The sequence below is a fragment of the Heterodontus francisci genome, unplaced genomic scaffold (genome assembly GCF_036365525.1).
Source record: "Heterodontus francisci isolate sHetFra1 unplaced genomic scaffold, sHetFra1.hap1 HAP1_SCAFFOLD_86, whole genome shotgun sequence".
In the NCBI taxonomy this organism is placed as follows: Eukaryota; Metazoa; Chordata; class Chondrichthyes; order Heterodontiformes; family Heterodontidae; genus Heterodontus; species Heterodontus francisci.
In genome coordinates, this window is record NW_027141093.1 from 4,036,961 (window position 1) to 4,063,412 (window position 26,452).

Genomic DNA, 26,452 nt, shown 5'->3' on the forward strand with positions numbered 1-26,452 from the left:
GGAACCATTTTACACAATAACAGAGAACATCTTTACACAACAGCGAATACAGTAACACAACAGAGAACATATTACACAGCAGGAAATATATTTAAAGGAACACAGGGAACATCTTTACACAACAGAGAACACAATTACATAAATCATGAGTCTTTCGCTGTCTCTTGCTGGTTTGCTCAGTTCCTTTCTCTGTCTGTTCCCTTCTGGGTCCTGATAATCTCTTCCTGGTTTTCTGTGTGTCTTTCTCTGTCTGTTCCCTTCTGGGTCCTGATAATCTCTTCCTGGTTTTCTGTGTGTCTTTCTCTGTCTGTTCCTTTCTGGGTCCTGATAATCTCTTCCTGGTTTTCTGTGTGTCTTTCTCTGCCTGCCTCATTGTCCGTGCTGTTACTCAGTGTCCTTGTGTCATTGTGCAGTGAGGGTGAGTCTGTCAGCACGTGTGTTGCTGAGTCCGGGATTCTTGAGAAATCCGACCACAATCCTATTTTGATAAAAACATTGGGGAAATGAACATATTTCACTAACAGGCAGCTAAACTTAAAACAGCGGTTAACAGAGTGGTGCAGCGGAAGTGTGCTGGGCCCATAACCCAGAGGTCGATGGATCGAAACCATTCTCTGCTATTTATGCTTGGTAGGAAGACAAACAGTTCACTTTCAAAACATCAAGTGTTTTCCCAGAAAAACAAGACGCGCTCGATTGCAATCAGCTTTTTCCATCCAGTGAACACATCAATCAGTAACAAATCACTTTTGCTCACACGAACACAAACTGCAAACACGGACCAGCCGAGTCTCTCCCACTTTGTCAACCCCTTCCTGCAGAGCCTCCTCTCCACCACCAGATGGTGATGTTGGCCACAATAAAACCAGGGCAAATGGTCACAGTGAGGAGATGGTCAGCAACAGAAAATAAAACAATAGCAGGGAAAACCTTTACACAACAACAGGGTACATCTTTACACAACAGAAAACATATTTACACAACAGGAAATACCTTTAGACAACAGGGAGAGCACAATCATACAAATGCCTTGTTTCTCCATCTCAGTTTCGTTGTCTGTCTCTCTCTCTCCGTTCCACACTTTTGCTTCCTCACAGTCTATTAGTTTTCTGTGTGTTTTTCTCTCTGTCCCGTTGTCGATGGTGTCACTCAGCGTCCTTGTAACATTGCGTAGCCAGGCTGAGCCTCCCAACACCTGTGTTGCAGAACAAAGAACATAGAACAGTACAGCACAGTACAGGCCCTTCGGCCCACGATGATGTGCCGAACCTTTAACCTACTCTAAGATCAAAACTACCTACATACCCTTCATTCTACTATCATCCATGTACCTATCCAAGAGACGCTTAAATGTCCCTAATGTATCTGCTTCTGCTACCACCGCTGGCAGTGCATTCCATGCACCCACCACTCTCTTGTGTGAAGAACCTACCTCTGACATCTCCCCGAAACCTTCCTCCATCACCTTAAAATTATGCTCCCTGGTGATAGCCCTTTCCACCCTGGGAAAAAGTCTCTGGCTATCCACTCTATCTATGCCTCTCATCATCTTGTACCCCTCTATCAAGTCACCTCTCATCCTTCTTCGTTCCAATGAGAAAAGTCCCAGCTCCCTCAATCTTTCTTTGTAAGACATGCCCTCCAGTCCAGGCAGCATCCTGATAAATCTCCTCTGCACCCTCTCTAAAGCTTCCACATCCTTCCTATAATGAGACGACCAGAACTGAACACAATATTCCAATTGTGGTCTAACCAGGGCTTTATAGAGCTGCAGCATAACCTCGCGGCTCTTAAACTCAATCCCCCTGTTAATGAAAGCCAACACACCATACGCCTTCTTAACAACCCTATCAACTTGGGTGGCAACTTTGAGCGATCTATGGACATGGGCCCCAAGATCCCTCTGTTCCTCCACACTACCAAGAATCCTGTCTTTTCGCCTGTACTCTGCATTCAAATTCAACCCTCCAAAATGAATCACTTCACACTTTTCCAGGTTGAACTCCATCTGCCACTTCTCAGCCCAGCTCTGCATCATGTCAATGTCCTGTTGCAACCTACAACAGCCTTCCACACTATCCACAACTCCAGCAACCTTCGTGTCACCGGCAAACTTGCTAACCCAGACTTCCACTTCCTCATCCAAGTCATTTATAAAAATCACAAAGAGCAGAGGTCCCAGAACAGATCCCTGCAGAACACCACTGGTCACCGCGCTCCAGGCTGAATACTTTCCATCTATTACCACCCTCTGTCTTCTATGGGCCAGCCAATTCTGTATCCAGACAGCCAACTTTCCCTGTATCCCATGCCTCCTTACTTTCTGAATGAGCCTACCATGGGGAACCTTATCAAACGCCTTGCTGAAATCCATATACGCCACATCCACTGCTCTTCCTTCATCAATGTGTTTTGTCACATCTTCAAAGAATGTAATAAGGCTTGTGAGGCATGACCTGCCCCTCACAAAGCCATGCTGACTGTCTCTAATCAAACTATGCTTTTCCAACTAATCATAAATCCTGTCTCTCAGAATCCTCTCCAATAATTTGCCCACTACCTACGTAAGACTGACTGGTCTATAATTCCCAGGGTTATCCCTATTCCCTTTCTTGAACAAGGGAATAACATTTGCCACCCTCCAATCATGTGGTACTACTCCAGTGGACAGTGAGGACGCAAAGATCATCGCCAAAGGCGCGGCAATCTCTTCCCTCGCTTTCCTTAATATCCTTGGGTATATCCCGTCTGGCCCCAGGGACTTATCTGTCCTCATGTCTTTCAAAATTTCCAGCACATCCTCCCTCTTAACATCAACCTGTTCGAGCATATCAGCCTGTTTCACGCTGTCCTCACAAACGACCAGGTCCCTCTCACTAGTGAATACTGAAGCAAAGTATTCATTTAGGACCTCCCCTGCCTCCTCCGACTCCAGGCACAAGTTCCCTCCACTATCCTTGATCGGCCCTACCCTCACTCTGGCCATCCTCTTGTTCCTCACATAAGTGTAGAACGCATTGGGATTTTCCTTAATCCTACCCGCCAAGACTTTTTCATGTCCCCTTCTAGCTCTCCTAAGTCCATTCTTCAGTTCCTTCCTGGCTACCTTGTAACCTTCGAGAGCCCAGTCTGATCCTTGCTTCCTCAACCTTAAGTAAGCTTCCTTCTTCCTCTTGACTAGCTGTTCCACATTTCTTGTCATCCAAGGTTCCTTCACCCTACCATCCCTTCCTTGCCTCATCGGGACAAACCTATCCAGCAGTCGCAGCAAGTGCTCCCTAAACAACCTCCACATTTCTGTCGTGCATTTCCCTGAGAACATCTGTTCCCAATTTATGCACCCCAGTTCCTGCCTAATAGCATTGTAATTCCCCCTCCCCCAATTAAATATTTTCCCATCCTGTCTGCTCCTGTCCCTCTCCATGACGATAGTAAAGGTCAGGGAGTTGTGATCACCATCACCGAAATGCTCTCCCACCGAGAGATCTGCCACCTGGCCTTGTCCGTTGCCAATCACCAAATCCAACATAGCTTCCCCTCTAGTCAGCCTATCTACATATTGAGTCAGGAAACCTTCCTGGACACACCTGACAAAAACTGCTCCATCCAAACTATTTGCACTAAGGAGGTTCCAATCAATATTAGGGAAGTTGAAGTCACCCATGACAACAACCCTGTTACTTCTGCACCTTTCCAAAATCTGCCTCCCAATCTGTTCCTCCGTGTCTCTGTTGCTATTGAGGGATCTATAGAAAACTCCCAATAAAGTGACTGCTCCTTTCCTGTTTCTGACTTCCACCCATAATGACTCAGTAGACAAACCCTCCTCGATGACGTCCCTTTCTGCAGCTGTGATACTATCCCTGATTAACAATGCCACTCCCCCACTTCTTTTACCTCCCTCCCTATTCCTTTTGAAACATCTAAACCCCGGAACATCCAACATCCATTCCTGCCCCTGTGATCTCCAAGTGTCCGTAATGGCCACAACATCGTAGCTCGAAGTACTGATCCATGCTCTTAGTTCATCACCCTTATTCCTGACAATTCTTGCATTAAAATAGACACACTTCAACCCATCGTACTGGCTGAAACTTTTCCCTGTCAACTGTCTAACCTTCCTCACAGACTCTCTGCACTCGGTATCTGCCTGTTCAACAGCTACCCCATCCACTGATCCATAGCTCCGGTTCCCATCCCCCTGCCAAACTAGTTTAAACCCTCCCGAAGAGCTCGAGCAAACCTCCCGCCCAGGATATTGGTGCCCCTCCAGTTCAGATGCAACCCGTCCTTCTTGTACAGGTCCCACCTTCCCCAGAAGGTATGCCAATGATCCACATAACTGAAGCCCTCCCTGCTACACCAGCTCTGTAGCCACGTGTTCAGCTGCACTCGCTCTCTGTTTCTAGCCTCACGAGCACGTGGCACCGGTATCAATCCTGAGATTACTACTCTGCTCGTCCTGCCTTTTAGCTTCCAACCTAACTCCTATATTCGCTTTTCAGGTCCTCATCCCTTTTCCTAGCTATGTCATTGGTACCGATATGGACCACGACTTCTGGCTGCTCCCCCTCCCCCTTAAGAATCCTGTAGACTCGATCTGAGACATCCCTGACCCTGGCACCCAGGAGGCAACATGCCATCCGGGAGTCTCGTTCGCGACCACAGTATCTCCTGTCTGTTCCTCTAACCATTGAATCTCCTATTACTATCGCTCTCCTATTCTCTACCCTTCCCTTCTGAGCCGCAAAGCCAGGCTCAGTGGGAGAGACCTGGCCGCTGTGGCTTTCCCCTGGTAGGTACCCCCCCCCCCCCCGACCGTATCCAAAACGGTATACTTATTATTGAGGGGAACGGCCACAGGGGATCCCTGCACTGTGCGCCTATTCCATTTCCCTCCCCTGATGGTCACCCAGCTACCTTTATCCTGTGACTTAGGTGTCAGTACTTCCCTATAACTGCTCTCTATCATCCGCCATGCCTCCCGCATGATCCGAAGTTCATCCAGCTCCAGCTCCAGTTCCCTAACGCGCTCCGTGAGGAGCTGGAGTTGGGTGCACTTCTCACAGGTGAAGTCAGCAGGGACACAAGTGGTGACCCTTACCTCCCACATCCTGCAAGAGGAGCATGCAACTGCCCTAGCTTCCATCCCCTCTGCTCTAAATTGACAACAGAGAATAAAAAAATATAAAGGAAAACCTTACCTTACCAAACCCTCCACACAAGAGTCCTTTTTTTTGGTTGGAGGAGGAGGATGGGTGGGAGACAGTACACGTGTAGTGTTTCGGGTTTAGCCACTGCCCGAATATATAAGTTCACTTACCCAGCAGTCCCCGTGTCCGCGTCCGCCGAATCGCCAGGTAAGTACTTTATAGTGAAACGTACCTTCCCAGCTGCCCCCTGGCTCGCACTATCACCGCTACTGCTGATCAAAGGTGTTGCTGTAATAGAAACAGAAAATGCTGGAAATCCTAAGTAGGTCTGGCAGCATCTGTGCAGAGAGAAACAGTTAACAGTTCAGGTCTGTTTCCTTAGCTCACATTAACTTTGTTTCTTTCTCCACAGATGCTGCCAGACCTGCTGACTATTTCAAGCATTTTCTGTTTATGTTTCAGATTTCCAGCATCTGCAGTATTTTGCTTTTGTACGTGTGTTGCTATGTCTGGGACTGTTTGAGTGCAATGCTATTGCTTTATAAACAGCGTTGAAACAAACATTTATCTAGTTAACACACAGCACTAATACACAGCTGGATATAAACAGCAGCCTGCAGCAGAGGGTGCAGTGGATGTTTATTAACACAAATAATTCACCAGCACAATATTTACTGCTATCCACAATCACACCACGCTTCATCTTAACACGTTTTATTCTTCATTGACATCAACTTCTTGCTTCCAATAAACACTTCAATTTGGAACACAGCTTCCAAATCACCTTTATTCACAAACCCGAACACAAGCTGCAAATGCTGCAAACACACACCAGCCCAGACTTTCCCCTTTCTGTCAACCCATTCCTGCATCACTGCCTCTCCACCAACAGTTGTCGCTAGAATCATACAATCATAGAATGGCTAAAGCACAGAAGGAGGTCATTCGGTCTGACGAGCCCATGCTGGCTCTCTGCTAAAGCAACTCACCTCATCTCACTCCCCAGTCATTTCAATTTCGGTGGTGGGAAAACTTCTCGAAAGAATAATTCGGGACAAAATTAATAGTCCCATGGACAAATGTGGGTTAATTCAGGAAAGATAGCATGGATTTCTTAAGGGAAAGTCATGTTTAACTGTCCTGCTGGAGTTTTTTGATGAGGTAACAGAGAGGGATGATGAGGGCAATGCTGTTGATGTGGTGTACATGGACTTTCAAAAGGTCTGACAGCATCTGAAAGGTCACTGACCTGAAACGTTAACTCTGCTTCTCTCTCCACAGATGCTGCCAGACCTGCTGAGTATTTCCAGCACTTTTTGTTTACATTTCAGATTTCTAGCATCTGCAGTATTTTGCTTTTATTGACTTTCAAAAGGAGTTTGATACAGTGCAACACAACAGACTTGTGAACAAAGTTATAACTCATGGAATAAAAGGGACAGTAGTAACATGGATATGGAATTGGCTGAGTGACAGGAAACAAAGAGTAGAGATCAATGGATGTTCTTCGGGCTAGAGGAAGGTTTGTAGTGGAGTTCCCCAGGAGTCAGTGTTGGGACCCTTGCCTTTCCTGATATATATTAATGACCTAGACCTTGGTGTACAGGGCAGAATTTCAAAGTTTATGGATGATACGAACATTGGAAGCATTGTGAACTGTAAGGATGATAGTGTAGAACTTCAAAAGGACATAGACAAGTTGGTGGAATGGGAGGACAGATGACAGGTGAAGTTCAATGCAGAGAAATGTGAATTGATTCATTTTGGTTGGAAGAACATGGAGTGACAATGTAGAATAAAGGGTACAATTCTAAAGGGGGTGCAGGAGCAGTGGGACCTGGGGTTATATGTCATTGGTTGAGAGAGTGGTTAATAAAGCATACAGTATCCTCGGCTTTAGTAATAGAGGCATAGAGTACAAGAACAAGGAGGTCATGTTGAACTTGTATCAGACACTAGCCTCAGCTGAAGTACTGCATCCAGTTCTGGGTGCCACACTTTAGGAAAGATGTGAAGGCATTGGAGAGATTATGGAAAAGATTCATGAGAATGGTTCCAGGGATGAGGAACTTCAGTTATGAAGATAGATTGGAGAAGTTAGGACTGTTTTCCTTGGAGAAAAGAAGGCTAAGAGGAGATTTCATAGTGGTATTCAAAATGATGAGGGGTGTGGACAGAGTGGATAGGGAGAAACTGTTCCCACTTGTGAAAGGATCGAGAATGAGAGGGCACAGATTTAAAGTAATTGGTAAAAGAAGCAAAAGCGACATGAGGAAGAACTTTTTCACACAGCGAGTGGTTAAAGTATGAACTGCCTGAGAATGTGATGGAGGCAGGTTCAATTGAAGCATTCAAAGGGGAATTAGACTGTTATCTGAAAAGGAAGAATGTGCAGGATTATGGGGAGAAGACGGGGAAGTGACATCAGGTGAATTGCTCATTTGGAGAGTCAGTGCAGACACGATGGGCCAAATGGCCTCCTTCTGTGTAGTAACAATTCTGTGATTCTGTGATTCCAATATTCAAGTCATTTCTATATATGGTGGTCCTGACACTGACCCCTGTGGACATCACTGTTCACCATCTTCCATTCTGAAAAACAACCAAATACCACAACTCGCTTTTCTTGATATTTCATCCATTTTTTAATCCAAGCAGATCCTGACCCTCCTATTCCAGGAGCCTCAGTTTTGTTACCCAGCCTTTTATGTGGTAGTCTGTCAAACGCTTTCTTAAAATCCATATAGACAACATCCATTGCTTTCCCTACATCAACCTTTTCTGTTACTTCATCAAAAAAATCAGTTATATTAGTGAAGAAGTGGAAAGGTGCTGAAGCTTTCAGTTTTCGGTCGACCCAAACCAAGTTCAAGGCCTGAATAATGAACCGATTGCCTCATTAGTTCTGTGAATAATACAATGATTTAATAGACAAAGTTTTGAAACATTCCTGCCCATAAATCTTGGTAACAGAGTGTGTGGATCTCCTGACTCAGAATGTTTAATGGATACAGTCCTCAGATCCGACAAGGAACCCCTGAACATCCACAGTAAAGACAGTGTGGATGAGGAAATGTAAGAGCTGGGAGCTGAAACTCAGGGACGGCCGAGCTCTCCTGTCATTGAGCTTGTGTGTCTGCTCTGCTCGCCGCACTTCCGGCTCTACTTTGTTTCCAATGAAAAGATGAAAAGGGCCGTTCGGTTTTTTTTAGAATTAGAATATTACAGCGCAGTACAGGCCCTTCGGCCCTCGATGTTGCGCCGATCATCTGACCTACACTATTCCATTTACATCCATATGTCTATCCAATGACCACTTAAATGCCCTTAAAGTTGGCGAGTCTACTACTGTTGCAGGCAGGGCGTTCCACGCCCCTACTACTCTCTGCGTAAAGAAACTACCTCTGACATCTGTCCTATATCTTTCACCCCTCAACTTAAAGCTATGTCCCCTCGTGTTTGCCATCCTCATCCGAGGAAAAAGACTCTCACTATCCACCCTATCTAACCCTCTGATTATCTTGTATGTCTCTATTAAGTCACCTCTCCTCCTCCTTCTCTCTAACGAAAACAACCCCAAGTCCCTCAGCCTTTCCTCGTAAGACCTTCCTTCCATACCAGGCAACATCCTAGTAAATCTCCTCTGCACCCTTTCCAAAGCTTCGACATCCTTCCTATAATGCGGTGACCAGAACTGCACGCAATACTCCAGGTCCTCTCACTGAGAGCGTGTTTCACTCGGGTTAATATAACCCGGGACTTTTGCTGCTGAAATGAATTCTGCAAGGTCCCAGCAAACACACCGGCTCCCTCCTTTCTCCCCTCTTTTTATCGGATTGTTTCACCAGGAGGCGCTCAATAATAACAAACCCCCTGCAGGGAATGACCTCAAATTGAGCATCTAAATGGGGCAAGTGGGCAGCTTTCTGGGTTCTAGGTTCCCCCTACCCCGCCCCTCCCTCCCTCCCTCCCTCCAGTCCAAGCCCCTCTTCACTTTCTTTGGGACTTTGATGAGGGTGAAATGGGGAAAGTTCCCATTGATGTTTGAATGCTGAATTGCTGCAGAGATCTGCGCACGCGCGATGCAGCCCCGCCCCAGTGGGACGTCACAATAAGGAGTGGACCGCATGCGCAGCCTTTCCCCAACCCAGTCTGTGAGGCCATTCACTCAATCAGGGGAAGATGCTTTAAATCAGCTGCTAATGGAGACTTCCCGGGCCCGGGGGAAGGGAACAAACAGCATCTACTTCCAGCAGCCACTGCTTTGGGAGCGTGTCCGCAGATGTGCTCAGAGATTAGCATTGAGTGGTGGGAAGTTGAGGGGGAGTCGGGGAGTGTTTGTAACAGACACTGTGGAGCAGGAGCTGCTCCCGGAACATGGAGTGAGCCGAGGACACGGGGAAGGGAGAGTTCATTCTCGGACAGTGTCTGTGCAGGCTCAGGGAGACACAATGGGAAGAAATCACTATTGAAAATCACTGACAATTTCACCACCCAAAGGAGAGGGAATTTTCCTGCTTTAGTTCCAGTCTCTCACTGTTTGTTGGATTGTGAACAGTGGGGGGAAAATAGCCGCAAAATAACGATGTGGACAGTTAGACAAAGAGCATTTATTGCAGACACCAGGTGAGAAGTGTGAAAGGCACATTTTAAATAGTGGCTGCTTGTTTTCCGTTGAAATAGAAATGTGACTGTGTAAAGGTCACTGCTCTATCGGACAGTCCCAGTCATTGAGCAGTGCAGGGCTTGTGTTGTTTCTGAATGTCACAAACATGTTGTAAAACCACTGCAAACACCTGGTAAACAGAAGCTGAATACTGCAGTACTGCAGTGGAGTCAGACACTGACACCGTTTGTGTTCTTGGTTTTCATTTTGTGATTGTTCATAATGATTATTATTGGGACGATTACATTGATCGCTTTTGTATCTTCTACCTCACCAGTTCTTTCATTCCTGCAGGAAAATACATGACGGAACCTGAATAGATGTGGTGATTCTTGGACACAAGGAAAAGTGCAGTGATCTCGTTCCAACACACAGTCGGTACAGGATCACTCCCAAAGCACAGAGATACTGCCAGCTCATCAGTTCCACTGGAACAAACAAAAGAAGTAGTCAGACAGACACTGATCCCAAAGTCAAGAGACACATTTTCAATCCAACAGTCAAACAACAGCAGGAGAGACAGAAGTTGTTTCTATTTCACTCCAATTCAGTACAGCTGACAGGTTGATACATAAATCACAGTCCAAAAACAAACTCACTATCAGATCTAAATAAACTCTGTCACCATGGTCACATTTTAAATATAAAATCTGAAATAGAACAGACAAAATTTACAGAATTGAAAGGTACAGAATGAATGCAAGGAGGCTTCAAGGGGATTTGGAAAGGTTAAATGAATGGGCAAGAACATGGCAGATGGAATATAATGTGAATAAGTGTGAAGTTCTCCACTTTGGTCAAATAAACAGAAAGACAGAGTATTTCTTAAATGGTGAGAGGTTGAGAAGTGTCGATGTCCAAAGGCACCTGGGTGTCCTTGTTCATGAGACACGAAAAGCTACTATGCAGGTGCAGCAAGCAATTCGGAAGGCAAATGGTATGTTGGCTTCATTGAAAGCGTATTTGAGTACATGAGTAAAGATGTATGAAGTCTAGATGAGACCGCACCTGGGGTATTCTGTACAATTTTGGTTTCCTTATCGAAGGAAGGATAGACTTGTCACAGAGGGAGTGCAACAGAGATTCACCGGTCTCATCCCCTCGGATGGTGGGATTGTCTGATGATGAGAGACTGCAGAAACTGGGCCTAAATTCTCTAGAGTTTTGAAGAATGAGAGGTGATCTCATTGAAACAGACAAAGTTCTTACAGGGTGTCACAGGGTAGATATGGATAGGATGTTTCCTCTGTCTAGTGAGTCCAGAACAAGGGGACACAGTCTCAGAATAAGGGCAGACTGAGATGAGCAGGAATTTCTTTACTCAGAGGGTGAAAAATCTGTGGAAATCTTTATCCCAGAGGGCTGTGGAAGATCAATCATTGAACATATTCAAGACAGAAATCGATAGATTTCTAAATACTAACAAGATCAAGGGATATGGAGATGGCAGAGAAAAATGGCGTAGAGGTAGATGATCAGTCACGATCTGTTTGAATGTTGGAGCAGGCTCGATGGGCTGAATGGCCTAATGCCCCTATTTCCTATTATCCTATGAATCCCAATAATGTACATCAGAACGTTAGACCAAGTTATGCATTACATACCAGTTCAAAAATCCCTCAGAGATTAAGACTGAAAGATACAGTATCAATTCCATTACTACAAAATGAAGGACTTGGAGCTTGCAGACCAGCCCATGTATAAGATTGGAAGTTATATTTTCATTCACAATCGTTTTCACAGAGCTTAATATTGAATACCAATCCACAACTTGTACAGGACTACCAAATAAAACCTACAACTGTAAAATACAGTTAATCCATATTTTAAATTAAACACAAGGCAAATAAATATTGATACATTAAGAGAGCGGGAAACAGTGAGAGCAGAGTGGAGCATAAAGAGCCCAGGAGAGAGAGGGAGCAAGAGTTCACTCGGAGAGCAGGGAACAGCGAGAGCAGGCGTCAAAAAAGGCAAAGGAATACACAATTAATGGGAGAACACTGAACGGTGTAGAGGAAGTGAGGGACGTTAGAGTGAATGTCCACAGATCCCTGAAGTAGCAGTGCAGGTCAATAAGCTGGTTCAGCAGGTAAATGGAATCCTTTCCTTTATTAACTGAGGTATAGAGTATTAGGGTGACCTGGTATCCATGGCAATAAGTCACTGACAGCTAACATTCAGGTGCAGCAAGCAATTAGGAAGGCTAATAGTATGGTAGCCTTTATCACAAGAGGATTTGAGTACAGGAGTAGTGAATTCTTGCTTCAATTGTATAGAACCTTGGTTAGACTGCACTTGGAGTACTGTGTGCAGTTTTGGTCCCCTTGCCTTAGGAAGGATATTATTGCCATAGATAGAGTGCAAAGAAGGTTCATCAGACTTGTTCCTGGGATGGTGGGACTGTCCTATGAAGAGAGATTGGGGAAACTGGGGCTGTGTTCTCTGGAGTTTTGAAGAATGAGAGGTGATCTCATTGAAACCTACAAAATATTTAAAGGACAGTCAGGGTAGATGCAGCTAAGATGTTTCCCCTGGTTGGGGAGTCGGGAACCAGGGGACGCAATTTCAAAATAAGGGGCATGCCACTTCGGACCGTTTTGAGGAGAAATGTTGTTACTCAGAGGGTTGTGAATCTTTGGAATTCTGTACCCCAGAGGGCTGTGGAAGCTCAGTCATTGAGTATGTTTAAAGCAGAGATTGACAGATTTCTAAATACAAATGACATAAGGGAATATGAGGAAAGTGTGGGGAAAAGGGCATTGAAGTGGATGATCAGCCATGATCATATTGAATGGTGGGGCAGGCTCGATGTGCTGAATTGTCGACTCCTGCTCCTATGTTCCTATGTTCCTAACTCCACATTATCGATGAGACACAGCCTCAGGCCGACTTGTCGGGTGTTGCAAACAGATAACACTGCTTCTGATCTTCACCGGAACAGAGAGTGAGATGTAAAATTGATCATCAAACAGACTGTGAGAGAATACAACAGAATAAAACACATGGAGAGACACTGTGGAATAACAAATAGATTAGATTGGAATGTTGAATTATGATTGGAATGGATAAAACAGCAGATTAAATTGGGACAGAAAAGAGAAACTGATGGGAAGAAGGAAGAAAAGAAAGGATGGATCTGTTCACTTTTTTCAGTTTTTTCACTGGTCCATAAAAGCTGGATTAAAAAAAGATGCAAAAAACAGAGAATTTCACCAAAAAGGGAGATTAAATGCTGCCGAAACCTTGGATCGAAGGATGCCCCAACAGATCACATGTTTAACTGTCTCCTCACTGGGGGATTTCAATCAATGAGCAATATTATTCTCTCCTTTTCTTTTGTTAAATGAAACCACTACTGTCACTTGGAGTTAATATCCCTGTGTTCCAACTCCTGAATAATGAAATTGTGAGTTTCGTGATATTTTCTGGACACATTTCCTGCTGAAAGAACTAAGAGCTCTTTTCTAATTTACACAATACTATATACACACTCATCAAGCCTCCGAAACTAGCATCCTTGGTGCTGCTCTCTCCTCCCAAGCCTCATCTCATGTGACTGTTACATCATCACTCTGATTGTGGGAGGGGTTAATCCCACTGTTTTCAGCATTAACCCTTTACATCCTCATACTGCACTGTCTGTCCAAAAAAATCGGTGGAGGGAACTTGAATTATCAAAACAACAACAGCTGCCAGTTGAAAATCAACTCAACCCATCAGAGAGAGACTGTCAGAGAACTTCCTGCATCCAGTCCTGACCCTGTCACATGAAGCAGCTGCTCACCCAGACCCCACTCTCATCAACACTGAACATTTTTACTGAGACCTTCAAATACTGTTTATAAAAGGCCGCAAAGATCAAAGTTCACACAGTTGTATTAAATACAACAAAGTTTAATATCTTCTCACCGTTTCTCGGGAACCACATGAGACTTAGGTTTTCTTATTTGGTTCCTTTGATTTTTCTTGTTCCTGACTGACAAATATTCCAAACCTCAGATAAACCCTCCCACTTGCGTCATGTCCCAGTCTCGGTTAAAAGCAACACATAATGACACAAACACTCTCCTTCAGTGAGATTAATATCAAGCTGTTTTCCAGGTTGAATGGAACTGTGAACAAATTAATGTCAAAGAAGTCACCTTTGATGTATCAGCACTGAAGTTCTGCACAAGGAGGAACAGCCATTCCAAACTCATATCCTTCACAAAGGCTGTTTTTGTATGTGATTGAAATTCATCATGTATTTTGAATTAAAGTTCACAAGACACAGATGTCAGTGTTGATAATGAAACTTTTCAACCATGTTGCAACTGTGAAATAAGGCTCTGCTGGGAGTTGAACCCAGGATATCCTGTTTTCTAGACAGGTGTTTTAACCAACTAAGCTACAGAGCCAGATTACAAATGTGTGTGCAATTGAAATCAGAGGAAGGCCTTGTAGATAGTGGGCAGGCTTTGGCGAGTCAAGAGCTGAGTTCGTCACGGCAGTGTTCCCAGCCTCTGACTCGCTCTTGTAGTTGTTGCTGCAGCTGTAATTGTAATAGGCAACCGTCTGTCTCGGAAGACGATGGGCTACACCCGGGGTGAACGTCACTTCTGTGTGAAACATCGTTTGTTGTGGCTGTAGAGGATGACTCGTGAGTGACAATCCCTTCCGCAGCTGGTACAGATGAATATCATTGGCCCGAGGTCGACTGATAATTTTTCCTTCCTCTGAGCTCTGTTTCCCACCATCTGGTCATTTCTTTTGTCCTCTGCTTTTCCCATGGTCTTCCTGAATGCCTTTCTCCAGGAATTCCAGTCAGCAGGAAGGACTTCCCATGCATTGACTCCAATCCCAGTCAGCTTGAGATCTCGCTTTGCAGATGTCCTTGTATCACAGATGTGGGTGACCTGTTGGTCTCGTGCTGATAGCAAGCTCACCATAGAGCGTGTCTTTGGCAAAGCGACCGTCATCCATTCAGCACACATGACTCAGTCAACAGAGTCACCGCTGACTCAAGAGGGCAAACATGCTGCGGATCCCTGCACGCTGGTGTACTTCTGCATTCGGCACTCTGTCCTGTCAGGAGATGCCCAATATCCATCTGAGACAGTGGAGGTGGAAGCTGTTCAGCTGCTTTTCTTGGCTTGTATAAGTTGTTGATGCTTCTCTACTCTAAAGGAGGGTGCTGAGAACACAAGCCTGTTACACGCGGAGTTTTGTATTTTCGATCAGTTTGCTGTCGGTTCACACTCGTCTTCTCAACTTTGACATGACAGCTGCAGCATTGACAATCCTGGTGCTGATTTCAGTATCAAGGGACAGATTGCTGGTGATTGTTGATCCAAGGTATGTGAAGCTGTTGACAACCTCCAAAGTAAGCCTGTCGATGTTGATGGAAGGTGGAGTCTCTCGTCCTGGCCCATAACTTTGATCTTCCTGATGCTGATCGTCAGTCCAAACTCCTTGCAGGCCAGGGAGAACCGATATACAAGCTGCTGTTAATGAACTTCATTATGGGATGTCAGCACAGCGTCATCAGCAAAGAGCAACTCACAGACCAAGAACTGACTCATTTTGGTCTTGGTGCGCAGTCTTGCCAAGATGAACAGCTTGTCATCAGCTCTGGTATGCAGGTGGACACCCCCATCTGAGTCACTGAAAGTTTAAAATAGCAGCATGGAGAAGAAAATGCCAATTGTAAAGGATGTGAGCTGTGAGGAGGTTACAAGGAGGCTTCCAGGGGACTTGGACAGGATAAGTGAATGAAATGACAGATGGAATATAATGTGAATAAGTGTGAAGTTATCCACTTTGGTAGAATAAACAGAAAGACAGAATATTTCTTAAATGGTGAGAGGTTGGGAAGTGTTGATGTCCAAAGGGACCTGGGTGTCCTTGTTCATGAGACACTAAAAGCTCGCATGCAGGTGCAGCAATCAATTAGGAAGGCAAATGGTATGTTGGCCTGAACACGAGGGGTCATGAGTACAGGAATAAAGATGTCTTGCTGCGATTGTATAGAGCCTTGGTGAGATTGTGCTGGAGTATTGTGTACAGTTTTGGTTTCCTTATCTAAGGAAGGATATACTTGCCACAGAGGGAGTGCAACGGAGGGTCAGCAGACTAATCCCTGGGATGGTGGGATTGTCTTATGAGGAAACTGGGCTTGTATTCCTTAAAGTTTCATTTAAAAGGCCATTTAAAACTGAGATCGGGTGGAATTTCTTCACTCAGAGGGTGGTGAATCTTTGGAATTCTCTACCTCAGGGGTTTGTGAAAGTTCAATCATTGAGCATGTTCAGGACAGAAATTGATAGAAATCTTGATACTCATGACATCAAGGGATATGGGGAGAGCGCGGGAAAGTGGTGTTGAGGTAGATGATCAGCAAGGATGTAATTGAATGACAGATCAGGCTCGACAGGTGAAACTGCCTCCTCCTACGTTCTGAAGAGAGTTTGCACCAGGACACAGCCCTGTTTTACCCCACTGCTGATCCTGAAAGTGTCTGATGTTGCTCCATTGTAACTGACGGAACTGTGCATGTTCTCGTGGAAAGAAGAGATGACGCCCAAGAGTTCAGGAGGGCAGCCTAGTTTCCACAGCAGTTTGAAGAGTCTGTCTCTGCTAACAAGATCGAAGGCCTTGGTGATGTCTATAAAGACAATGTAGAGTGTTCTGTACTGTTCACAGTACTTCTCCTGTAACTGCCGAAGTGAGAAAATCATGTCGACTGTCGATCTACCAGCTCTGAAGCTGCACTGAGACTCAGGATAGATGTGTGATGTCAGGGTCTGCAATCTGGTCAGAGCAATGTGAGCAAAGACCTTCCCCACAATACTTAGCAAGCAGATGCCTCGGTAATTGCTGCAGTCACTGCGATTCCCCCTTATTGTTGTACAAGGTGACAATGTTTGCATCACGCATGTTTAGAGGCGCAGATCTCCCCTTCCAACAGAGACACAGAAGTTCAGGGAGATGCTGCAGCAGAGCTGCTTTTCCACTTTTGATGATTCCAGGTGGAGTACCATCATTTCCCAGGGCTTTACCACTGGCAAGACGGTCAATGGCCTTGTTGAGCTCTACTATGGTGGGGTCACTGTCCAACTCCTCCACGACAGGGAAGTCTGGAATGGTGCTGAGAGCTACTTCAATGACAATGTTCTCCGTTATGTAGAGTTCAAGGTAATGCTCCACTCACCTTTCCATCTGCTTGTTAGGTTCAGTGATGATCGTCCCTGTCTTTGTCTTCAAAGGTGCTGATTCAGTTACTGCTGGGCCCGTTGCTTTCATAATTTTTTTTTTATTCATTCATGTGATGTGTTCATCACTGGATAAGCCAGCATTTATTGCCCATCCCTCATTTCCCTTGAGAATGTGGTGGTGAGCTGCCTTCTTGAACCGCTGCAGTCTGTGTGAGGTCGGTACACCCACAGTGCTGTTAGGAAGGGAGTTCCAGGATTTTGACCCAGAAACAGTGAAGGAAAGGCGATATAGTTCCAAGTCACGATAGTGTGTGGCTTGGAGGGGAACGTGCACGTGGTGGTGTTCCCATGAATTTGCTGCCCTTGTCCTTATAGTTGGTAGAGGTTGCGGGTATGGAAGGTGCTGTCTAAGGAACCTTGGTGTATTGAATTCCTTCATATGTCCCTCTAGCAGCCCCCAGATTCAGCGGCAGATTGGATGCTGTTGCAGAGTTTTAACCAGTATTGATTGGTGCAGTGCTGAGCAGTCTGCAGAGACTTGTTTCTGGCAGCTCTGAGAGCATCTAGAGTTTGTTTGCTGGGGACTTGTTTGTAGTTCATGAGGGCTCTCTTCTTAGTTGCAGTAACTGACTCCATTTCAGCCCAATAAGCCTCAAACCAGTCAGCATTCCTCCCATCTCTTTTCCCATACACAGTGCGTGCAGAGTTATAGATGGTGGCGTGCAGATGATTGCACTTTGACACTGCACTGAGGCCTTGGGTGTTTTCTGAAAGAGCCTGATCGAGGATGTTGAGGAACTCCTGGGTCCTTTCTGGGTCAGTGGTTCGGCTAGTGTTGATCCGAGAACGACCTTTCTTCTTGGATGGATGAAGCTTCCTTGGCTGAAGCCTGACCTTGTTACACACCAGGGAGTGGTCAGTGTCACAGTCAGTGCTGTGATAGCTGCTTGTGATGAGGATACTGCTGAGGGTGGTACGTCTGGTGATGATAAGGTCTAGCTGGTGCCAGTGGCGTGATCTCGGACGTCTCCAGGACACCTTGTGGCACAGCTTGACCTGGAAGTAGCTGTTCATCACACAGAATCCATGGTGACAGCATAGCTCCAGAAACCTCTGTCCATTTTTGTTCATCTTGCTAATCCCCTGGTGCCCTATGCTCATTGGCCAAGCTGTAGTCAGTACCCAAGCTTGCGTTGAAATCCCCGAGAAGATACAGTCCCTCGGTGCTGGGAATTCTACTGATGGCAGTGTCAAGTGTCTCATAGAATTGATCCTTGACATCTGGGGTGGAGGTGAGTGTCGGGACATAGATGCACATGAGATTAACTGGGCCCGCGCTTGTTGACAAGTGAAGGGTAAGAAGTCTCTCTGAGCCAACTGTGGGGGGTTCACTCATTGCAAGTAGCGTGTTTTTTACTGTGAGACCCACTCCATGCTCACGAGTTGCCTCTTGGGCTTTCCCCTGCCTGAAGAAGGTGTAGTGTTTCTCTTTGAGGGATCCACTTTGAATGAGTCTAGTTTCTTGCAGCACAGCAATGTCCACATTGAGCCTTGTGAGTTCCTTGTCAATCACAGCTGTCTGGTGTGTGTCATCAACCTGCAGAAGGTTGTCAGTAAGGCCAGGACACTTGGTCCTTACATTCCAGCTTGTGATGCGAAGCACTGGTGTCTTCTTTGCTGAGTTTGTCTTGCCTGGTGCATAGATTATCAATCCGCCAGTTGAGAGATATCTCTCTAAACTGCAAGCACCCATTGAAGCAAGTAGGTCGTGGCAGGACAGCACCTAACTGACTGGGGGCTGCACAGCTTGGAGTAGGTGGTAGTTCTCCAATGAGACGCGATGATCTCTCCCACTGTCAAAAGTAACCCCTGGTGCTCATACTCTACACCAATTGAGTGAGAGCTTATAATCGGTAACTGTTTCTTCCCATGTTTTGCTAATGTTTAACCACGAAGCTGGAGTGTCCTCTCCAGGGCACAGGCCTAGGCAAAAAGTATGGAGACACTGAGCATCAGGACCCCCTCTCAGCATTGCTAGTATTGTCCAAAGGAAAGGAAAAAAACAGTACTGTTTGGTACCAGCTCTGCTGTCGGAGTTGCTGGAAAACTACCTGATAAGTAACAGGTAACCGCCTACGGGACTCCACTCCGGATTTCCTGTCCAGGTTTACTCCCTAAGCCTTCTTCTCTCTCAAGACACCCACAGGGAAGTGAGACATTTTGCCCATCGATGGGGCTCTGTTCTTTGGCATCAGGATGGAACCACACGCCAGTGGGCCTGCATGCCATTCACAAGGATATCACACACTGCCCCATCCCTGGGACAGCTCAGAGAGATACCCTGATGATAATACACCCCACAGGAAAATCACAAACAGCCCCATCCCTTGGACAGCTCAGGGTCAGACACTGCACACACTGCAACAACAGTGACATTACTGTATTAGTCCCTCCATTCTGAATCACCCTACTTTATGCTTTCCGTCTCTCAGCTAATTTTGTATCCACGCTGCCACTGCCTCCTTAATCCCATCTGCTCAAATTTTGTTAACAAGTCTATTTTATGGTACTTTTTCAAACACAATTTTGAAGTGCAGACACACACCATCAACCCCACCACCCTGGTCAACTCTCTGTGAAACTTCATCAAATAAATTAATTCATTAATTAATTCATACACAATCTTCTGTTAACCAATCTTTTCTGGCTGTCATTTATTAGCCCATGTTCGACGAAGTGCCAGTTAATTTTCTCCTGGATAATTGTCTCTAAAAGTTTCCCCACCACTGACAAGAGACGATCTGGTCTGTAGTTCCTGGGTTTATCTCTCTTTTTAAACAGGGCTGTAAAATTAGCAATCCTTGCAGGCTTATCTTTCAGTTCTGGAAAGTCTATTGTGGACAATCTCTTTGGGCTGACTTTAACCAATTAAAGCAACAGGATACTTGATTAATAAGTCCAGAACTTTTATTGAGAGTAAAATAGTACTTAATAATTGGAAGTAAAATTATCTTGAACAAACTTGGGGAATATAACTTTACAGCTCTAGCAGGTGTGTGGACTGGTCGAGCTTGGTCTCAGAGTGTCACGGTCCTCTTTGTCCAGTCTAGATCCCTCATCAGGTGGAGAACTTGGTCGATGATCTGAGCCTTTACCCCTGAGGTCTTCTCGTGTTCCTGCACACTGAAACCTGACAAAATCCCTACTTTTAACCCCTGGATGGCCATCACACCACCTTGTAAAATAATAATTGGTCTGAGCTGTTGCTAGGTACATTTAATTAATGATGTCTTCCACTAACAGCCAACTGTCCTCAGAATCTCAGACATGAGTACGATGGAGTGGTTTCACACTGTCTCCCAATCTGATCTGAAACAAGTTTCCTATTCATTAAATCGAGACTCTTGAAAATGCTGGAAATACTCAGCAGGTCTGACAGCATCTGTGGAGAGAGAAACAGAGTTAACGTTTCAGATCTGTGATCTTTTATCAGAACTGGGCTGAAATTGTCTGAGGGACTGAGATTGTGGAATCAATTTCAGGGTCAAAAACATTGTACTCTGCAAGGAAAGGAAGATGGTGATTATTAAGTATAGTGCAAGAATATAGATGCTTTTACATTATTTGAATCAACATTGATTTGAACTTTGGGCTCACGAAACCTATCTTTTGATCAAAATGACATTGATAACAATGGAAAAAGCAACACATGCATTTCACGACCACAGGACTTTGTAAAGCTTTTTACAGCCAATGAAGGACTTTCCAAGTGTTGTCACTGTGCAGTACAATACAATACCCGACAATAAGGATATTTCACATTCGAGTCACGCAAGTCCCAGCCAATGACCTTCTGAAACAAGAGAGAATCTAACCCTCTCCCCTTGACATTCAACAGCATTACGATTGCTGAATCCCCCACGATCAACATCCTGGGGGTTACCATTGACCAGAAAATGAATTGCAGTAGCCATATAAATATCATGGCTACAAGAGCAGGTCAGATACTAGGAATCCTGCGGCAAGTAACTCACCTCCTGACTCCCCAAAGCCTGTCCCCTATCTACAAGGCACAAGTCAGGAGTGTGATGCAATACTCTCCATTGCCTGGATAGGTGCAGCTCCAACAACACTTAAGAAGCTCAACATCATCCAGGACAAAGCAGCCCACTTGATTGGCGCCTCATTCACTATATTCACTCTCTCTATCACCAACACACAGCGTGCACCATCCACAAGATGCACTGCAGCAACGCAGCAAGCCTCCTTACACAGCACCTTCCAAACCCGTGACTTCTATCACCTAGAAGGACAAGGGCAGCAGATGCATGGGAACACCACCACCTGCAATTTCCCCTATTTGCCACACACCATCCTGGAATTGAAACTATATCACCGTTCCTTCACTGTGGCTGGGTCAAAATCCTGGAACTCCCTTCCTAACAGCAACACATCGACTGTAGTGGTTCAAGAAGGCAGCTCACCACCACCTTCTCGAGGGAATTAGGGATGGGCAATAAATGCAATAAATAAAAATAAAATCAATAAAAAAGACAATAATCCCCAAAAGTAGAAAATCCATATGAAAATGAAAATATGATAAAACACAGTCAGCATAGATTTCACAAAGAAAGACTTGATTAACCTTATCTTTGAAACATCAACAGCAAGAGTAATACAGCAGATGTAGAAGAGTTTAAGTTAATAAAGCCTCACACTTTTAAGTGCTTGAACCACCAAATTGTGGGTTAACAAACAAGCACACTAACTGACAGAGCTGGGTGTTGTTCTTTCTAGATTCCCCTAAAGCAGGGTGTCAATGAGTTAAATCTTCAGGTTGCTGCAACCAGAATAGCCATTGTCCACGATCAGTTTTACTGTTACAAATAAAGGGTGGAACATTCATTGTGAATCTATAGAAACAGTCTGGTCCTGCACACTGCAGACACATCCACGTCATCACCAACCAGTTCTCCATTAATTGATGCAGTTATTTGACTTTTCCCCATTCGCTCCATGGAATTAATTTTGAAAGATTTTAAATTCCAAGAAGTTTTGTGAATATTCAGCCCTTGAGAAGAAATCATTCCCTGGCCACAGTGGAGAGAGCATTGAATATAAAACAGTAGACCAGGTAACACAGAGAAAACTCATCAGCTAATCTAGAATTACTTAGTTTTCTTATTTTTGCTCTTGCTATTCGGTTTTGCATCATTTTCAGCTCCTGACTGTGGATATTATTGTGATTAAATGTGAAAAGATGCACTGTGTCTCAGCCCCGGTATATTGGCTCTTTCTCTGTACAGTGCTGTACATACTCAGATACTGACAGTGTCTCTCCCTGCCTCAATTTTCCAGCCCTGACGGTGCAGAAAGCGCTGCTCAAAGTTACACATTCTGACTGTTTGCAGTTGATTAATGAGAGATTATTAACGTATCCTTCTGCAGTGCTGCCTCGGTTAATAACAGCAGATCGAAGTCACATTTCAGATACAGAAACAGACGCATCAATTATTCACTCTTTCCCAGAGTGAGTGAGGCCGGGACAAGCAGCAACATTCCAGCCCCACGCTCTGCAATTACCCAGCACCAGCGGAAAGCAGTGAATACAGATTCAATCAGTGGGTTAATGTCCATTACAGGGATGCAAGATTCCACGGCCCAGGACAAACATCCCCATAGACCGAGAACAAGCTCAGGAAAACCAGGGGGAGTTAATATCCCATTCGCTGAGCATTCCAGTCACATTGAACAAGTTCCTGAACTGAGTGAACCTTTCAAAGTACAGAAGTGATGACGAGGTCAAAAAGGTCTGAACAGTTGAGGTGACTGAGCGGTTTCAGCTTCTCTGTTCAGGTTGCAGCTTTCACTGGAGGCATGTGTTTAAATCCCACTTCTGACAACTTGATTTTCAGTTACTTTACAGAGTTTCCTTGAAGGTTTGAGGTGGAGTAAATACTGAGGAACTGTTTCTAACTGCTGAACGGTCAATAACCGAAGGTTACAGATTTAAAGTGACTCACAAAACCAGAAGGAACATGAGGAAAAATTCCTTTCTGCAACATGTGGTTAGCATTTCAGTTATGTGGATAGATTGGAGAAGCTGGGGTTGTTCTCCTGAGAGAGGAGATTTGATAGAGGTGTTCACAATCATGAGGGGTCGTGACAGACCCGATAGAGGGAAACTGTTGGTAGAAGGATTGAGACTCAGGTAAAAGCTGTGGCTCAGTTGGTCACACTCACCTCGAAATCACAAGATTCTGGGTTCAGATTTCACAGCTGACACTCCAGTACAGCACTGAGGGTGTTGAAGGTGCTGCCTTTCAGGTGTGATGTTAAACCAAGACCTGGTCTGCATGTTTGGGTGAATGTAAAAGATCCCATGCTGCAATTTCAAACAACTGAAGAGCAATTCTCCCTGGTGTTGTGATCAATATTTGTCCCTCAATCAGATCAGTTGGTCATTATCACATTGCTGTTTGTGGGTATTAGCTGCTGCATTTCTGACATTACAACAGTGATTACACTTCAAAAGTATTTCGTTGTCCACAAAGTGCTTTGATATATCCAGTGGTCAGGAAAGGTGCTATATAAATGCAAGTCTTTTCTTTCTTTATCACAACACATTACTGTGTAAAAAATTGTTCTTCATGTCACCTCTGGTTCTTTTGCCAATCACCTGATACCTGTGTCCTCTGCTTACTGACCCTTTTACCACTGGAAACAGTTTCTCCTTATTTAAAGTATTGAAAACCTCCATGATTTTGAACAAATGTGTCAAATCTTTTCTGAATTTTCTCTGCTGCAAGGAGAACAACCCCAGCTTCTCCAATCTCTCCACATAACTGAAATCCCTCACCCTGCTACCATTGTGGTAAATCTCTTTTTTATTCTTTCATGGGATGTCGGCACTGCTGACACAATGTGATTCCTGTCAACGGAGCGGCCCGCTGACATCATCGGAGAGCGCCAAGCTGCACATAGGCACAGCTACATCTTGCCAGGATTAAGTGGCACATGCACAGGATGATGTCATGGCTCAGCACCAACATCATCGCATATCCGCCCATGGTCCATCTTCGCAAATTCACGCTAAAGCGTCATCGGGTATCCAGCCTCTCACTCAGCTGAAGGAAGCGGCTGAATGGGAGACTTTGAGGTTGGAGCTCTCCCCCCTCGGCCTTGACGCTTCTTCTCCTCAACTGCTCGCTCTCCACCTCGCTGCTCCCCTGGATGATTGTTCCTCTCTCGCGTCACCCAGCTCTCCTGCCACTCGCTCCCAGCCCCCCAACCCCCACTCCAGCCATTAGCTCTAGGCCATGCCACTTCCCTCCTCTTGGCCACTCGTTCTTCACTCCTACGTCACACTTTATGAGAGGCATAGATGGTGTAGATAGCCCGAGTCTGTTTCCCATGGTAGGGGTGACTAAAACTAGAGGGCATAGATTTAAGCTAAGAGGGAGGAGGTTTAAAGGGGGTCAAAGGGGTAAATTTTTCACAGAAAGAATAGTGGGTATCTGGAATGAGCTGCCTGGTGGAGGCAGGAACAGTAGTCACATTTAAGAGGCATCTGCACAGGTACTTAAATGAGCAAGGCATGGAGGGATATGGAATTAATGCAGGCAGGTCGGATTAGTATAGATAGGCATTATGGTCGGCATGGACGCGGTGGGCCGAAGGGCCTGGTTCTATGCTGTGTGACTCTATGACTCTCTGTGACTCCTGTTAATTGTTTAATTATCCACCACCAGTCAGGTCTGGATGTGGCAGGACTGCAGAGCTTTGATCTGATCTGTTAATTGTGAGATTGCTTAGCTCTGTCTATTGCATGCTGCTTCCGCTATATGACATGCAAGTAATTCTGTGTTGTTTCTTCACCAGGTTGACACCTCATTTTTAGGTCTGCTTGGTGCTGCTCCTGACATGCCCTCCTGCACACTTCATTGAACCACTATTGCTCCCTTGGCTTGATGGTAATGGTAGAGTGAGGGATATGCCAGGCCATGAGGTAACATATTGTGTTTAAAAACAATTCTGCTGCTGCTGATGGCCCACAGTGCCTCATGGATGCCCAGTTTTGAGCTGCCAGATCTGTTCATTTCTTCCCTCAGATATAAATGAAAAAAAAATTCTGAAGAAATGCATGAACTAAATAAAAAGGAGAGAGAAATAAACACTGACAATATAGATGGCAGCCTTTGGAAGGTAAAAAGATTTCAGTTTTATTATTGATAAGTGAGAGGAATATATCACACTTTGGGGCTTCTGTAAGTGGATTTACTGTATCAGAGCAGAAGTACTGTATCAGGCCTTTTTAGCTCAGTTGGTAGAGCATGAGACTTTTAATCTCAGGGTCTTGGATTTGAGACCCTTGTTGTGTGGTTGCTCTTCCCTTTTTCAGTCTTCATCGGCAGAGAGTTCAAGGAGTGTTTGAAATTAAATTCAACAACATCACCAGATTTCAACCCCCCCCCTTGCCCCCATCCCAGTGTAGTTGACAGGACCCTCAACCTCTGCCTTCTCCCTTCCCCTCCCTCCCAGAACTGCGACAGGGTTCCCCTTGTCCTCACTTTCCACCCCACCTGCCTCCACATCCAAAGGATCATCTTCCACCATTTCCACCACCTCCAGCGTGATGCCACCACCTACCTCATCTTCCCCTCCCCTGTCAGCATACCGAAGGGATCGTTCCCTCCACGACACCTTGGTCCACTCCTCCATTATCCCTGACACCGCGTCCCCTTCCCAAGGCACCTTCTCATGCAATCGCAGGAGATTTAATACCTGCCCTTTTCCCTACTCTCTGCTCATTATTTAAAGCCCAAACACTCCTTTCAGGTGAAGCAGCGATTTACTTGTACTTCTTTCAATTTAATGTACTGTATTCTCTGCTCACATTGCAGTCTCCTCCAAATTGGGGAGACCAAACGCAGATTATGTCGAACACCTCTGCTCATTCCGAAAGCATGACCCCGAGCTTCTGTTTCCTTGCCGTTTCAACACTCCCCCCTGCTCTCATGTCAACATTTCTGTCTTGGGCCTGTTCCAGTGTTCCAGTGAACATCTCCATGGAAAGAACAGTCTTGCACGCCAGCTCAAATGTTGGATTTTGTATGTTAAGTATCTTTTCTCATCCAAAGATTACACTATCAATCATTCACCACTCTGTCTTCTCCTGAACTTCGAGTTCAAATTTGTTTGTGAAGTTGAGTGACACGTTAAGACAGCACAGTCTTTGTCTTTGTGAAGGAAGTGATTTCGGAATGGCTGTTTAAAACTGCCACTCCTTGCACAGAAATTCAGTGCAAATGCTCAAATCACCCACAATTTCTTCGTGAGAAATTTGTTCACAATTGCATTCGACATGGAAACCGCCTCAACATTAATCTCACTGAAGGAAAGTGTGACTGTGTTGTTTGTTTCAGAGTGTTGGTGCC

The 26,452-nt window shown here is 45.1% G+C and overlaps 1 non-coding gene across 1 annotated transcript; it reads right to left on the reverse strand.

Annotated features, from left to right (window-relative positions):
* Nucleotides 1–14,145: 14,145 nt before the first annotated feature.
* Nucleotides 14,146–14,219, reverse strand: trnas-aga (transfer RNA serine (anticodon AGA)). The gene has a single exon. It is a non-coding gene; the product is annotated as a tRNA-Ser (tRNA).
* Nucleotides 14,220–26,452: the final 12,233 nt, after the last annotated feature.